Genomic DNA, 17,036 nt, shown 5'->3' with positions numbered 1-17,036 from the left:
TGAAATGTTATCTGTACAACGCTACAACAATGTTATTATTCTTCAAAAGGAAGATACAAGATTGTACATGTACAACCGTTTCTATTCCCGACGATTTCGCTCAGGTATACGTACGTCCTTGACATGTGATTAATATTGTTGCACAGTTCAATATTTGTGTTCTGATCAGATAAAACACGTGGTTTTTTCGCAACACAGCTGCCGTTTGCTGCTGCAGCTGATGTGATTCTTTCATCTTTTGCCACGTGGTAAACATACAGTGGATCCGTAGGTGACAGATGATATATGGCTGGATATATACTCATGCCAATCATGGTTGTCACCCCCTTCAAATTTTTTTATTGGAGAGGGAGCTGTGGGTGGGCCGGGTGTGGGTGTGGGGTTGGGGTGGGAGGGGGGTGACAACCATTATTGGCATGAGTATATATGAGTGGTTGTGACACTTGGGCTGAGCGTGGAGAGGTGCTGCTGTGTCTATTACTCACTCCGTCACACCACCACCACACGACTTCATAATTTGAAACATTCGCTGTATTCCAACCCGTCAAATAACCAGCTTCAACAAAACGTTTCACATCCGAGCTTTGTACAACTAAACGACCAGGAACTAGGGCTATTTTAACTCTCATACATAAACATGGACTCAGGAGTCTTATAAAATCTTACCGATGGTTTTAGACCGTATAAGCAAATCGGGGACAACCAGGACAGATGCACAGATACTCACCTACACTGCATACAGGAACTTATGATGTTGCCTATATCGCATACAGGAACATAAAAAAAATCAAACTTTCACACACATTCGCTACTAACACTAGAGATGTCCTGTGGCCAGTGTGTAATTCAACCACTGGCACACATCTTTTATCTAAACTAGAGATGTACTCAGGCCAGTGTGTCATTCAACCACTCACATATATCCGTCACCTACACTAAAGATGTCCTCAGGCCAGTGTGTAATTCAACCACTCACACACATCTGTCATTTCAACTAGATATGTCATTAAGCCAGTGTGTAATTCAATCATTCACACACATCCGTCACCTACACTAGAGATGTCCTCTAGACAGTGTGTAATTCAACCACTCACACACATCCGTGATCTACACTAGAGATGTCCTCAGGCCAATGTATACTTCAACCACTCACACAAATCCGTTATCTACACTTGAGATGGCCTCTGTCCAGTGTGTAATTCCACCACTCAAACACATCTTTCACCTACACTAGAGATGTTCTCGGGCCAGTGTGTCATTCATCCACTCACACACATCTGTCATCTCCACTAGATATGTCATCAAGCCAGTGTGTAATTCAATCACTCACACACATCCGTCACCTACACTAGAGATATCCTCAAGCCAGTGTGTAATTCAACCACTCACACACATCCGTCATCTACACTATAGATGTCATCAAGCCAGTGTGTAATTCAACTGCTCACACACATCTGTCATCTCCACTAGAGATGTCATCAGATGTCATCAAGCCAGTGTGTACCAGTGTGTAATTCAACCACTCACACACATCATTCACCTACACTAGAGATGTCCTCAAGCCAGTGTGTAATTCAACCACTCACACACATCAGTCACCTACACTAGAGATGTCCTCAAGCCAGTGTGTAATTCAACCACTCACACACATCCGTCACCTACACTTTAGATGTCCTCAGGCCAGTGTGTAATTCAACCACTCACATACACCTGTAACCTATAATAGAGATGTCCTCAAGCCAGTGTGTAATTTAACCACTGACACATATTCGTCACCTACACTAGATATGTCCTCGGGCCAGTGTGTAATTCAACCACTCACACACATCTTGTCATCTACACTAGAGATGTCATCAGGCCAGTGTGTAATTCATCCACTCACACACATCTGTCATCTCCACTAGAGATGTAATCAAGCCAGTGTGTAATTCATCCACTCACACACATCTGTCATCTCCACTAGATATGTCAACAAGCCAGTGTGTAATTCAACCACTCACACACATCCGTCACCTACACTAGAGATGTCCTCAAACCAGTGTGTAATTCAACCACTCACACACATCCCTCACCTACACTAGAGATGTCCTCAGGCCAGTGTGTAATTCAACCAATCACACACATCTTGCATCTACACTAGAGATGTCATCAGGCCAGTGTGTAATTCATCCACTCACACACATCCGTCATCTCCACTAGAGATGTCATCAGGCCAGTGTGTAATTCAACCACTGACACACATCTTTCATCTAAACTAGAGATGTACTCAGGCCAGTGTGTAATTCAACCACTCACACACATCCATCATCTAACACTAGAGATGTCCTCGGGCCAGTGTGTAATTCAACCAATCACACACATCTGTCATCTACACTAGAGATGTCATCAAGCCAGTGTGTAATTCAACCACTCACACACATCTGTCATCTACACTAGAGATGTCCTCAGGCCAGTGTGTAATTCAACCACTCACACACATCTGTCATCTACACTAGAGATGTCCTCAGGCCAGTGTGTAATTCAACCACTCACACACATCTTTCATCTAAACTAGAGATGTCCTCAAGCCAGTGTGTAATTCAACCACTCACACACATCTGTCATCTCCACTAGAGATGTCCTCAGGCCAGTGTGTAATTCAACCACTCACACACATCTGTCATCTCCACTAGAGATGTCCTCAGGCCAGTGTGTAATTCAACCACTCACACACATCTGTCATCTCCACTAGAGATGTCAACAAGCCAGTGTGTAATTCAAAACTCACACACATCCGTCACCTACACTAGAGATGTCCTCAAACCAGTGTGTAATTCAACCACTCACTCCACTAGAGATGTCATCAGGCCACATCTATGTCATCTCCACTAGAGATGTCATCAAGCCAGTGTGTAATTCAACCACTCACACACATCTGTCATCTCCACTAGAGATGTCCTCAGGCCAGTGTGTAATTCAACCACTGACACACATCTTTCATCTAAACTAGAGATGTCCTCAGGCCAGTGTGTAATTCAACCACTCACACACATCTGTCATCTCCACTAGAGATGTCATCAGGCCAGTGTGTAATTCAACCACTCACACATCCATCCATCATCTACACTAGAGATGTCATCAAGCCAGTGTGTAATTCAACCACTCACACACATCCGTCATCTCCACTAGAGATGTCCTCAGGCCAGTGTGTAATTCAACCACTCACACACATCCGTCATCTACACTAGAGATGTCATCAAGCCAGTGTGTAATTCAACCACTCACACACATCCGTCATCTCCACTAGAGATGTCATCAAGCCAGTGTGTAATTCAACCACTCACACACATCCGTCATCTACACTAGAGATGTCATCAAGCCAGTGTGTAATTCAACCACTGAGATGTCACACATCTTTCATCACATCCGTCACTAGAGATGTCATCAAGCCAGTGTGTAATTCAACCACTCACACACATCCGTCATCTCACTAGAGATGTCATCAAGCCAGTGTGTAATTCAACCACTCACACACATCCGTCATCTACACTAGAGATGTCCTCAAGCCAGTGTGTAATTCAACCACTCACACACATCTTTCATCTAAACTAGAGATGTCCTCAGGCCAGTGTGTAATTCAACCACTCACACACATCCGTCATCTACACTAGAGATGTCATCAGGCCAGTGTGTAATTCAATCCACTCACACACATCTGTCATCTACACTAGAGATGTCCTCAATGTGTAATTCAACCACTCACACACATCCGTCATCTAGACTAGAGATGTCCTCAAGCCAGCGTGTAGTTCAACCAATCACACACATCCGTCACCTACACTAGAGATGTCCTCAAGCCAGTGTGTAATTCAAGCACTCACACACATCCGTCACCTACACTATAGATGTCCTCAATCCAGTGTGTAATTCAACCAACTCACACACATCTGTCTCAACCACTCTCCACTAGAGATGCTAATCATGCCAGTGTGTAATTCAACCACTCACACACATCCGTCATCTGTCTCCAACCACTCACTCTGAGATGTCACCTCACTAGAGATGCCAGTGTGTAATTCAACCACTCACACACATCTGTCATCCTACACTAGAGATGTCCTCAAGCCAGTGTGTAATTCAACCAATCACACACATCTGTCACCTACACTAGAGATGTCCTCATGCCAGTGTGTAATTCAACCAATCACACACATCTGTCACCTACACTAGAGATGTCCTCATGCCAGTGTGTAATTCAACCAATCACACACATCCAGTGTGTAATTCAACCAATCACACACATCTGTCTCCTACACTAGAGATGTCCTCATGCCAGTGTGTAATTCAACCACTCACACACATCTGTCTCCTACACTAGAGATGTCCTCATGCCAGTGTGTAATTCAACCACTCACACACATCTGTCTCCTACACTAGAGATGTCCTCATGCCAGTTTGTATCCTGGTCACTGATAGAATTCATCAATCACCTACATTCACCAACTGCAGTCTTCCAGAGACAAGGAATTTGTTCCACACAGAGGACACAAATACTGCCATGTCTATCCATACACCTTATAATAATTCATCATCAAAGTGGCCAGTTTTGGGATGAGTATTCGAAGTTCATTTCAACTTCCAATCATCTTCATGCTCTGTATCGTTGCATTAAAAACCCTCTATGGCCCATATCTCAAATACAAGAAATTTCATCTATTTGACATTTTGAAAAATACTTATCCCTTTGACCATCTGGTTCTTATATATCCCCGAATACATGTTTCTCCTTGCCCACATCTGAACATATCCGCTGGGAGTCCTATATCAACATGTGCGCACGTCTCTCCACTTACTACAATATAAACGAGAGAAGATTCTGACACCCTATGTATAAACAAGCCTTTATTTAATCTACCATTTGGTGAAGAATTTTGAAATTTGTAATATATGCCATACATAACCTTCCAGTACGATTTCTTCACCAAGTGGAACTCTTGGCACAAAGAGAAAAAAATATTCCGAGCTTCCATTGTTGATTGCCTCATTTTTTCTGTTTATTTAAGATCACGTGACTGACATCTATTCACCTCCGGGGGGATGATGTCGTGTTGTATATTTTCTGAGTTTCTTGAAAGTTTCCTCTGCAGTCTGGATGTAAAGGATATCAAGAAAAACAGATCCGTTTTCCAACACTGTGGGACGCTCTTCAACCAGCTGTATTTTAAAAATATAAGTGATAAACTTTATACATGTATTTGTGGCTTCAACCATACATATTGGGCTCCAGCCATGCAAACCCGGATTATAATTTACTCCCGCAGGTGTGAAGACTAGATCTAATAGGCGTTTTTCATTTCACATACATCAGCTCCTAACTTGACGAAATCAGATACGTTAGGTCACCCTTCTTACTATATTTCACCTTTTTTGTTGTCAAGGTCACACGGGTTTATCAATTCATTACGGAACGTCGACAAGGTATGGAGGAATGAACAACGACCAACCTCAAAGCAGAGGAATAAATCTAATTACGTGACCATAAATGTCTCTCGTACGTTTCCCACAATTCAGAAGACACTTCAGGAAAATAAATAAAAAAAATATTACGATTATCAAGCGATCAGCAGCGATGACCTCCATTATGCAGCGTCATTATACTTAGGCCAAGGGTATCGTCATATTTCATACTATATCATCGCCAATAATCCCCCTGCTAGGACTAATGAGAAATAAGTCAAGCGAAGAAATATCTAGCCATGAGTCTTGGGATCCTTAAAAAATGACGCACAAAAACCTGTCGCGCCAGTAATTTCCTAGGGAAGCTACTAAGTTTATGGTAATATATTTCACACAAAACCAACTAGGGTTGCGAACGTGAGGAGCTTGCAGAATACACAACGTAATTATTAACAACAAATAGGTAATCCCCGGCTGAAGTTAGTCACATGGGTATCACACAGGCATGTTGAATTAGGATTTATGAGTTAGGGCGCCTTTTCAAAGCCAGTCTCGGTCTGGTGAGTAATCTGCGACAGGGGTGTCTATTAGGTCCTTATCATTTCATATTTTTCACCACAAGTTGCATTTTGCCATTTTGGATGTCATTATATGAACATAGTTTGTCATTTTAACGCAACAGGAAGGCTTTGTATTTTTCTTAAAAAGAAAACAAAGATATGAAACGATCTAACCAGAGAATATACCACGTTTCGAATTTCTCACCTCCTTAAGATTTGTTCTTCGTTATAACATCTGCAATATCGACATTTTTATATGCGTCAAAACCTGAAGGGTGTGTCACATATCAATTTCCTTGGCAGCATGTCAAACATGTTCTTATGAGCATGCCTAAAACTGGCGTATATTGTTCACATACCATAGCCTGCGAAAAATATATTGTAAAGATCGTTTTGGAATTTTTCAAAACGCCTATTTGTACAAATGTAGTATCAAACACATTAAATTAAAACGTACGTCTGCGAAAGAGTCTGAGTGATTATTCATTATATCCACATACCGTGACATCACATATGAATACCCTTCAAAGCACTTTCTCACGATGAAATCTCTATATATAATGTGATAGCAAGTATCAAATGCTTTGACCATATATTAACCTCAGAGTGTGCCGACACTGAAATGTACACCAAATAAAGCATTATTTCCATTTTGTTCTCACTGAGTGACCTTAATGTATGCTGTCTAAAGCCCTTTAAAGTAATCACAGAAAGATCTACTTATTGTTTTATGTGAACCGAGAGTAGTGTTTCATTTTACATCAACAAAGTCGGATAACAATATACCTCTTCAGGCCTTCCCTCCGGATCAACCAAAATACATTCAGTCAGAGATTTACCTTGGTTTTGTTCTCAGCCATGGCACAATCAACTCTTAAGGCTACCAAACCAAGCAGGAACAAAACCTTATAGAATTCCTTTGTAGAGACAATGTCAAAAAGAACAAAAATAGTGAAGATATCTCGATCGTAGAAAAGCACTCGCGATGTTTAAGATTTCCTATTGTTGTCGATATATGTTGGTGCTAGCATGACATGACTGTCGGATACGAATCTGCGTTCTTTGAGCATCCTTTCACTCACAAGCAATTTCATTCACCCACCATCATCCACAACAAGTGATTTACAATACCCGAATCAATAGCTGGCCAACAAACATGGCTAAAGAACAATACGGATGAAGTGGGAAGACGATGGAAGAATTGAAAAGGTATTTTCATTGTCTCCGTGATGCAAGGCAAATCTATGGCGTAATATTGACAACAGACAAGTGCTTCCTACAAGCGATGCCCATGAAATGGCATCGATGGGAGGTGAAGTGCTTGATATACTCGCTACAAGACAGTAGTCGCTTCAAGTCCTTCAGAATATAATACATGATTTGAAGCACACAACCCTGGGCCACTGGGTCTTGAGAGGGACATCCCACTTGAGCAGGTAAAAGGTAGTACTAGCTGACAACTGACAGAGAAGACGTTTGATCCACCACAAGGCTAAATCAATGTTAACCTGCGAGCCATCCAGCGACCATTGATCTTTGAGTGTCAAGAAAAAATGGTCCATGCTTCGCGGACATGACTGTCATGTCTTTGCGGGTGTGCGCGGGTGTGCGCGGGTGGGGTGGGGTGGGGGTGGGGAGAGGAGAGAAAGTGTGTATGCATGTATGTGTGTTAGAGTGTGTGTATGTGTGAGATCTAGTGTGTGCATATGGATGTTAGTGTGTGTATGTGTGCTTGTGTGAGAGAGAAAGTATGTGTGTGAATGGATATGTTAGAAAGAGTTTGTGTGAGTATATGAGAGAGAGTGTGTGCGTGCGTGTGTTAGAGAGAGAGGGAGTGTGTGTGTGAGAGAGAGAGAGAGAGAGAGAGAGAGAGAGAGATACGCAAATCGGTCTTTGTTTAAGACATGTTACCATTTGTCTGTGGACCGCTTTGAGGCAGTTTGGCGATGTATTGTGATGTAACTACTTAAACTATACATTGTAAAATATGCTGAACGGTCCAAAGAGTCTTCAAAGAACTGAGTCACTGAGAATTTTAAATTTTAAATTAAGGCATGGAAAAAAATCTCATGAATGCCAGTGCGACTTTAGCAGTTGACACGTTAACAGAGGAAGACAAATTTTGCATATTTTAAATACTTCTTTTGTGTGTATAATTACTTGTTTAAAAATGGGAATTGACAATTACAAAAAAACAGCTTATCTTTAAAATAAGAACGATTTGTAACGTTGATAAAACGTCTGAAGTAAAGAACGACCTCATGTCCAGCTTACCCTTCTGGAATATGTGTTGCAGGTCATTTCATGGTGTAATTCGATGGTTTCTTTCGCAATGCCCTATTGGCATCAATTCAGAAAAGATGTTGCAGAAAATTTTAAAAAACTTGTTTTTAAACAGAATACATGAGAGCCTTTAGCAGGGAACGTTTTATTCAATTTTAAACTTCCTCTCATGTGAGTCCCTCAAGAAATATTGTTGTAGAAAAAAAAGGAAAAGTGTGAATTTCAAGTAGTTCACTTGCATAACACATGATCTAATATTACTGACATGTCTCAAACTCCTCAGCTCCGAATTTCTTATTGAATTGATTCTGCTTGTGGTGAGCGAGGAAAAAAACATTCGCTCGATAAAGACAACCTTCAATTGAATTAGATACCCCTTCAGAAATTTGCAGAGAAACCAGAAGATCGACGACCTCTGACCTCACCGCGCAAGGATACCAACTGTCGTGGCACTCGAGACCCACGTGTGTCACGTGCCAGAGCGAATCACCACCTCCCTTTTGTGATTTTAATATAGAGGAACATGCGACGGCTGTTAGTGAAGCGCCACCCCTGTTCGCTACACTTTCCACCTCAAATAATGTGATTAGCGATCCGAAAAATGCTCAATATCAGAAGCCAACGGAAGCACAACGATGTTTTCGGTACTTTTGCTTCGACATCAAGCGTCAGAACCTCTTTTGACAGAATTAATCAACGACACTCGCACTGAATTTCATTCATCGGAAAGTATAAATCTTTTTAGCGCAGACTTAATTTAGTTTATCTGCTACTGCACGCTGCACTGAAGGTTTATGGATCAGAAAAGCCGAGCGTGTACTTCTCCGTAATTTAGAGATTTTAGGATTTTTATCCTGCTCAGCAAGATGGACGGCCGGCGCTTCGCCAAAGACAGGTTGTGTTTTAAAAACTTGTGATAGCCATGTTAAACGCAGGATAGAAACATCATTGAGGACATGATCGATGCATTGTTGAACTCATTAAGATACAGTCTTTACAGTGTTGAGCGTATCTGTTTTGCAATACGCTCCCTGACGTCGGTCGTACTGTGAACATAACGAGCCCAGGGCCCCGTTTCACAAAGCTATCGTAGCTACGACTGCCGTAAGTCTTTGTTACAGTATAGGAGTTACGACAGTCGTAGCGCTACGATATCTTTGTGCAACGGGGCCCTGGTCTTACGACTATCGACCCAAACGAAGTAAATACCAAAAGGTCTGGGCCCCGTTCCTCAAAGCGATCGTAGCGCTACGACAGTCGTAAGTCTATGTTAAAGTATGGGAGTTACGACTGTCGTAGCGCTAGGATCGCTTTGAGGAACAGGGCCCCGGTCGTAACATTTCCGTTTACGTGAAAAGAACGCTCTGGAGGTTTGTTTGTTGTTGAACGCCGAACTCACAATATTCAAGTTGAAGGACGGTGGTCTGAACCAATCAAACCATTGATCGTGAACATCCAAGATTTGCGTTAACAGAGTCAGCGAGCCTAACCATCCGATCCCGTTATTCGCCTCTCAAGACAAGAATAGTTCCTTAAGACCAATTCTAAGCCAGATTCGCACTGATTGTTCCAGGTGTAAAGACACTGTTTGTGGCAGATCCTGGACGTGGTGATGTATGCGGCGTTACACAATATTCACTCCCTCCTGATGGAACATCACTATACAATTACACAAGGACAATTAGTGCAGATCACGCACATTCTTTCACGTGCATATCTTATGCACTGTACACCCGCGAAAATCCGGGCTAGAATTGGTCTTCAGTAACCCATGCTTGTCGAAAGAGGCGACTAACGGGATCGGGTGGCCAGGCTCGCTGGCTTGGTTGACACAGGGCATCGTATCCCAATTGCGTAGGTCGATGCTTATGATTTTGATCACTGGATCGTCTGTCCCAGACTCGACTATTTACAGACCGCTGCTTAAATACTTCTACGTGGGGGTTAACCCCCAAAAAAACAACAACAAAAACAACACAAAACAAAAAAAACAACAACAACCCCAACAACAAACAAAAAAAACATGCACTGATCATAAGGTTACGTGTCAGCATCGATACATTCACTAGGGGAGCGGTGGGGTAGCCTTGTAGTTAAAGCGTTCGTTTGTCACGCCGAAGACCCGGGGTTCGATTCCCCACATGGGCACAATGTTAGAAGCCAATTTCTGGTGTCGCCGTGATATTGCTGGAATATTGCTAAAAGGAGGCGTGAAACCAAACTCACTCACTCATTCACTAGGCGTATAACTGTACACTAGAACAACCAGATCTATAAACTATCGCCGGTCGTGCGATGTATGAAGTCAACTGCATCAACGGCCAACGTTATTGACTGGAAAACGTCCCCGGAGTTGACTAAACGAACGATTGTTTGCAACAACACATGTGCAGGACGAGTCCTTTGTAGTTGAACATCTGACGACACGCAGAATTTGTAGCATTGAACAGTCATGAGAAAAAATCCAGAGGCGACATTCTACATTAAACGACCGCTGGGTTCATCGATATGTACATTGTCAGCCTAACCTCAACGCGATATAATTAACAGGGCGACCTAGGTTAAAATTCAATCGAATAAATACATTCCTTTGTGTTTCTATATTGTACTGTGCAACCTTTTACCCAATCAAATTCAAATTCTTTATTCGCAGAGTGTATGTAGGCCATCGGCCCATAATACAAATATTAAATATTTGCAGCCATATATGATTGGCGGTGCTATACAGCATAATAAATAAACATCGCTACATTTCTGATGCCAAAGGTATTGTTTGAGGTCATCAATATATTGAAATTTGACAAAGAAGGGTATGTGTAAAACTTGGCAGGAATATATATAGTGCGCAAGGAACTGTATGCAATCTATATGATGTTATTGTATGTTTCGGTTGTACTCTTCTTTAATTGAGTTATTCGAGACTGCGACACTGGCCTTCTCAAACAGGGTTGGTAATCCTGAATCCTGAGGGGGCCAGGAGCCTTGAACTGCTTTTGGTGAGCGCAGGTCATATCTAAAGATATGATTTTATTACGTTTTCTTGACATGCATGAGTATGTCTCCATCTCAGAGGATGTGAAGGTATGGACGTTTACAAGATCCATCTGCTGTCTCCAACAGCGTACATGTGATAGTGTGTGATAGCAGCCCCTATACTACAACACTCCATTGGTGAAACGGACCCGTATAGCTATAGAGATAGTGTTCTGTCAGAATGCTGTAGTATATTGAACCATATCTACGTACTTAAACGCAAGCAGACGTAACCATATTAAGTAAGTATGCGCTTAAACTTCGCCGGAGGGCTAAATCGTAAGGTATATTATGATTGCGTTATGTTACATGACAAATAGTGAATATTTAGATACAGCGTTACTGAGATGATATGAGCATGGATGACTGAGACGAGAATTCTGATTATTTCATATCAAAGATATTTGATTACTGATTTAACTCTCGCATGAGACAGCTGCTCAAGAAGTAACGAGAACCGCCAATTCCCAGCTCGATACCATGGACTCTGAAGAAGCGATCTCTGAATTCGTGATCAAAACGTATCGATATTTAAATAATCTTTCGGGAATGGAGGGGAATAAATAAACTGTCTCGGAGCGTTGTCATTTTGGTGTTGTCCCTATTGAATGTCTGTCGGTGCTGTTCGCAACTGCCAACGCAATTCGCAATCATGAGAATCAGGAAAATGTTTTGACCTACGTATAACCACTTCGTGTCGCTGCCCAGAACTGTGTATGGATGTATATCATACGCACGCATGCACGCACGCACGCATGCACGCACGCACACACGCACACACTTCCTGTCCATATCATTACCAATCATAAATATACATAGAATATTTCCTTCTGGTACAGACGGTGGCCCAGTCGTCTAACACGTCATAATTTGCAGTGTACAGTTGCGTCCCTTGAACTTATGATCGGAGATTCGAATCCCGGTCCGGCCTGATTCTGTTTCTAGGTTTGTGGGCACCATAGCCGTGCTCATACCTTTCACCACAAGGTAAACACGTCCGAAGTGTTTCAGTTCTGGTTTTACCCTCATAAAACAGCGTGATGACGTGGATAGTGACGTAAAACCAATCACACACAGCCACACTGAGTGGTTGTATCTCACATCTATTTCAAGATTTCTGACGTAAACAAACACAATGACATGAAACAAAGCACGTGTTGCATGTAAGTATCACAGGCTCCGCGAACGATGGCAACTGGAAAAACAGAAATATGTCACATTAATGAGTGAGTGGGTGAGTTTAGTTTTATGCCGGGACTCAGCAATATTCCAGCCATATGGCGTCGGTCTGTAAATAATCGAATCTGGACCAGACAATCCAGTGATCAACAGCTTGAACATCGATCTACGCAAATGGGATACGATTAGATGTGTCAACCAAGTCAGCGAGCCTGACCACCCGATCCCGTTAGTCGCCTCTTATGTCATATTAATGGTCTCATAGTCAATACAATGTTATGTTTTCGATTGATATAGTTATGTACATTCTTTGCTCACAAGAAAGGTATGAAAAAATCTCAATAAAGTTTTGCGGCACTGATTATGCAAATACACCATGCATCTTGATTTTCATCAGTTATAGACCTATAGCAGAGTGTGGTCAGTCAGGGAACAGCCACTTTATAGCTTTTCAAGTTAGGGTATGGTTACAGCATAACTTCGTATACATAGATCGATGCTCATGCTGTTGATCACTGGTTTGTCTGAACCAGACTGGATTATTTAAAGACCGCCGTCATATAGCTGTAATATTGCGGAGTGCGGCGTAAAACTAAACTCACTCACTCGTTATGCCTACAGACAAAACCATTATATGGATCTGTGGGATATTGAGTTTATTTAGAATTGGAACATCATATTTGGCAGATCAAATGAAGTCGGAAACTAATTATTACAAGATACGAACACATAGCCAATGAAACAACACCCGGGCTGTGTGTCATGAACTATTTTACTGAAAATTATCTTTAATGTGGGGTAAGGTGTGAGTTTGGTTTTACGCCGTTTTGGGCAATATTCCAACAATATCACGTCGGGGGACACCAGAAATGGGCTTCACACATTGTACTCATGTGGGGAATCGAACCCGGGTCTTCAGCGTGACGAGCGAACGCTTTAACCACTAGGCTAACCCACCGCCCTTGTGGGGTATCGGACATAGAAGAAATGTATAAAAAATACAAACGGAATAAATTTGGATGTTGTAAATAAATACAATGTTTATTATAGAAATCCAAAGTAATAACACCGTGTGTTCCTCCTCAATCAGATGTGACCCACACGTCATTTAAATGTCGCACGCATAGACTCATATACGCGGAAAGTGTTTTCTCTTGCAAACCTTGGAAAAACATATCGAAAATCTCTCCAGAAAGTCTGCAACAGACTCCTGAAAAACCACAAGTTATACACATATCCGCATTTTCAAACTCTCTGGAGAAACACTCCCTGGAAAAAGCAAACGGTGTGGTCACACAAAGTCAAACTCATTTTCGAGACAACTTTCTACCAACATACGTCATACGTTGCCTACAGTATGCCTAGCAATACAAGCGTTAGGGTTAGAAAAAATTACCCCAAGAATTTTGTTATTGTGAAAATTAAATGTTTATAACTTGTCATGAATACCTAAATACTAAACACAAAACTCTCTTTAACCTTTCCGGCACAAACATGAATTTTAAATAGTTCAAAAGATAAAGTGTTATCCACCTATCATTGTTCCCACGGATGTGAAAAACGAATAATGTTGTAAGCGTTTGCAAAATGATGAATCAGTTGCAAACGCTGTGGCACAGAGCCCGACTTTAAAAAACCGGAAAGTCAAAACTACTCGATCACCGGAACAAGTCCCTGGCAGTGTATGTTTATACAGTAAAATCATCACTAGGATTGCATTGAAATCCTCCACAAGTTTGACACCAAGAATACCCAAACCGCGCTTCCTCAGTGATCCAATGGGAAAACGGCCAGGAAGCATTCTGCCAAACACCAGGTACTGCAGTTGGGCATAAAAATGCTTTCGCCAGAGGGCGCTGAGAGCACGCGAGAGATCGCGTGACCTTATGACGTGTGATGGCTTGCGGGATCTCGGTGCCATGTGTTACATAATCGCGAGAACTTGGGGTACGAGCTCATGGAACGATGCCAAAAACTGGCGCTATTGGCCTCTGACGATACACGTTTTGGTTTTTTTTTCTTCTAGTATGCAGAGCCACAAGAACTATATTTGGTGGGCGTTGACTGATTCTCAGTGAATGAATATTAAACTTGGTGTGAATTACTGCATCTTCTGCTCATCTTCCTCCGCCAGTGGGCATACAGCTATGGCTTGTGTTTATGTCTGAGAACATACAGGAAACGTTTGGTGTGAGGGGTAAATAACAGCAGGGGGCCAAGTCTGGGAACCGCTGAAGTCAGAGCGTTGTTGTGTGCTGCGCGTTCACAACCCGAACATGCTCCATGTTATGCATTAGAAAGTTTGACACTAATAGACCCTAATCATAGTTTATTTGGCATGTTTAAAAATGGCCCGTTCGGGAAGTTTAACAAGTAAAGCAGAAAACTATTGTTTAATTTGAACATACGTACTATTGTTTTTGTCGTCATTGAAATAAAATATGATGCATTGTTGATGAATAGGGTTGCTAAACTGTGCCAGTCTCCCCATCTTGTTGTATGGCTCCTGTTGTAGAGAATTTAAATGAGTGTAAAACAACCTTGATCTAAAAATGGTACAGATTCCATTTTGGGGGATATAAAACATATCTAACGTAAAGTTCATACAGTTTCCCATTGGAAAGAATGTTAATGAATGTAAAGCAACCTTGATCTAAAGTTGGCACAGTTTCCTATTGGAGGGGATTAAAATTACCGAAAGGCATGTTTGATCTAAAAATGATACATATTCCATTTGGAGGAAATGTAAGTGGATGTAAAGCATCTTTCATCTAAAGTTTATGCATATTCCATGTGAATGGATGTAAAGCATCCTTGGTCAATGTGACAATGAGTGTGCAAGTAGTTCAGTTTAATGTTTTGTATACTTCATCAGCTGCATAAATGCAAGGCAAATGAAACGTAAGCACCCATAGTTGATGTAGGTAAATATCGAGAGAAAAAAACATGGTGTGGCTGAAATATTAACAATATTACTGTTGAATTTAACAAACTGACGTAGATGGAATCCCGATTGGTCAGATTGCAGACATCTTCAATGATTGTGAAACAATCACAGGTATCACCAATTGTGCCATACAGGGATTCGAACCCGCTGCCGGTTGATCAGCAAGCTAAAGGGAAGCAACTCTACAAATCAAGTAACGACCTTCGAGACCCCCGACTCGCTCGTGTCCCCGGAAGTAATGGTTTGATAACGAGTTATTCATATTACTGGGGTGTCCTTTATAGACTCATGCTGAGCCACTCCTTTAACAGGCGATGCATGAGATGAAGATCAGTACATTATCTACACGTGTGCGTTGGCAATGTAATGTCTATGTCAAAGGTCCATTTCGGCATTACAGAGCATGCCTATATAGTTCATATGGTTCTCTGTGAGCGGAGATGTCACCGTCGAAGAATGCTCATAGAAACGATGCCAAAAACTTCTTTCACGAAGACTTCAACTTGAAAGGATTATTGTTATCTTATATATAGTTTTACGTAACTGATGCCCCGGTGGCTTAATGCACCATAAAGTAGTTACCAGGATCCGCTTGTCGTCGTTTCGAATCTCTTGTTTTCTCCGATTTTGAATCCTGGTCATAAAGCACTGTGTTGAAAAGATTTTCAAAAAGGGTACCTCGCAACCACGGAATTTCTTTGGATCTTCATCCCATGTCAATTATGCTGATTTTCAATTTCAATTTCACATACTTTTAAAAAATATTTACTTTTTTTGTCGTTAGAGATTAGAATTAATTATACGTGTAACACTAATTTGTGCAATTACGATATTACTGCTGTTTTTAAAGTTTGTATTTCATATCACATCCCATCGTATTTCTGCTATTGTCTTCAGTACTTACAGGGAGGGATCAACTCTCGCGTCTGAAGTTCCACGAAAAACTAAATAAGGAATTTGAAAAAAATATCATCTAACACTCACAACAAATTTCAAAAATTTAAAATGACTTCTCAAAATTATGTTCATGTTTATTTCACTAGAGTGCAAAGGACCTATATCAATTACTAAGTGGAGCTTGTACATTGCACCAATCTGTGCTCCCTCCCATGTTAACCGCGGCCAACTGGGAGACCTTTTACATGTATATTTCGACCAAGTGGCAATCTCCAATCTGCTGTGGAGCTCAAGTCTTCTCGCCTCTGCTCTCCACAGGGATTTCACCAACACGTTTGCACAAGTTTAATTTTTGGAAGTCGACAATTGTTTGATCAGAATAGTTGGGGTATGGAGATCAATCATAAGAGGAATACAGATATAATGTGTTGACTGTGTCGTGCAATTCCGAACCAAAATTAGTTTTACACTTTCTTTATGAAATATTTGATAAGGGGAGTAACCCCGATATTACCACGCTCAGCTGTATCGTTCGGACCTTGGAAATTGAACGGAGGTACAAAAAAAACCAGAAATATGATTTTTTTTCTGGACTTTGACAACTCATGGTAATCAATATTTTATGTCGGAATCGCCACGGAACCAAACAGTAAATTTAATTTCAGTTTTCGCCTCTTGACTTCTTGCCTGCCAAAAATGGC

This window comes from Haliotis rubra, unplaced genomic scaffold (genome assembly GCF_003918875.1).
Source record: "Haliotis rubra isolate DU_JTF1 unplaced genomic scaffold, ASM391887v1 Scf3, whole genome shotgun sequence".
Taxonomy (NCBI): Eukaryota; Metazoa; Mollusca; class Gastropoda; order Lepetellida; family Haliotidae; genus Haliotis; species Haliotis rubra.
This window is presented reverse-complemented; position numbering follows the sequence as displayed.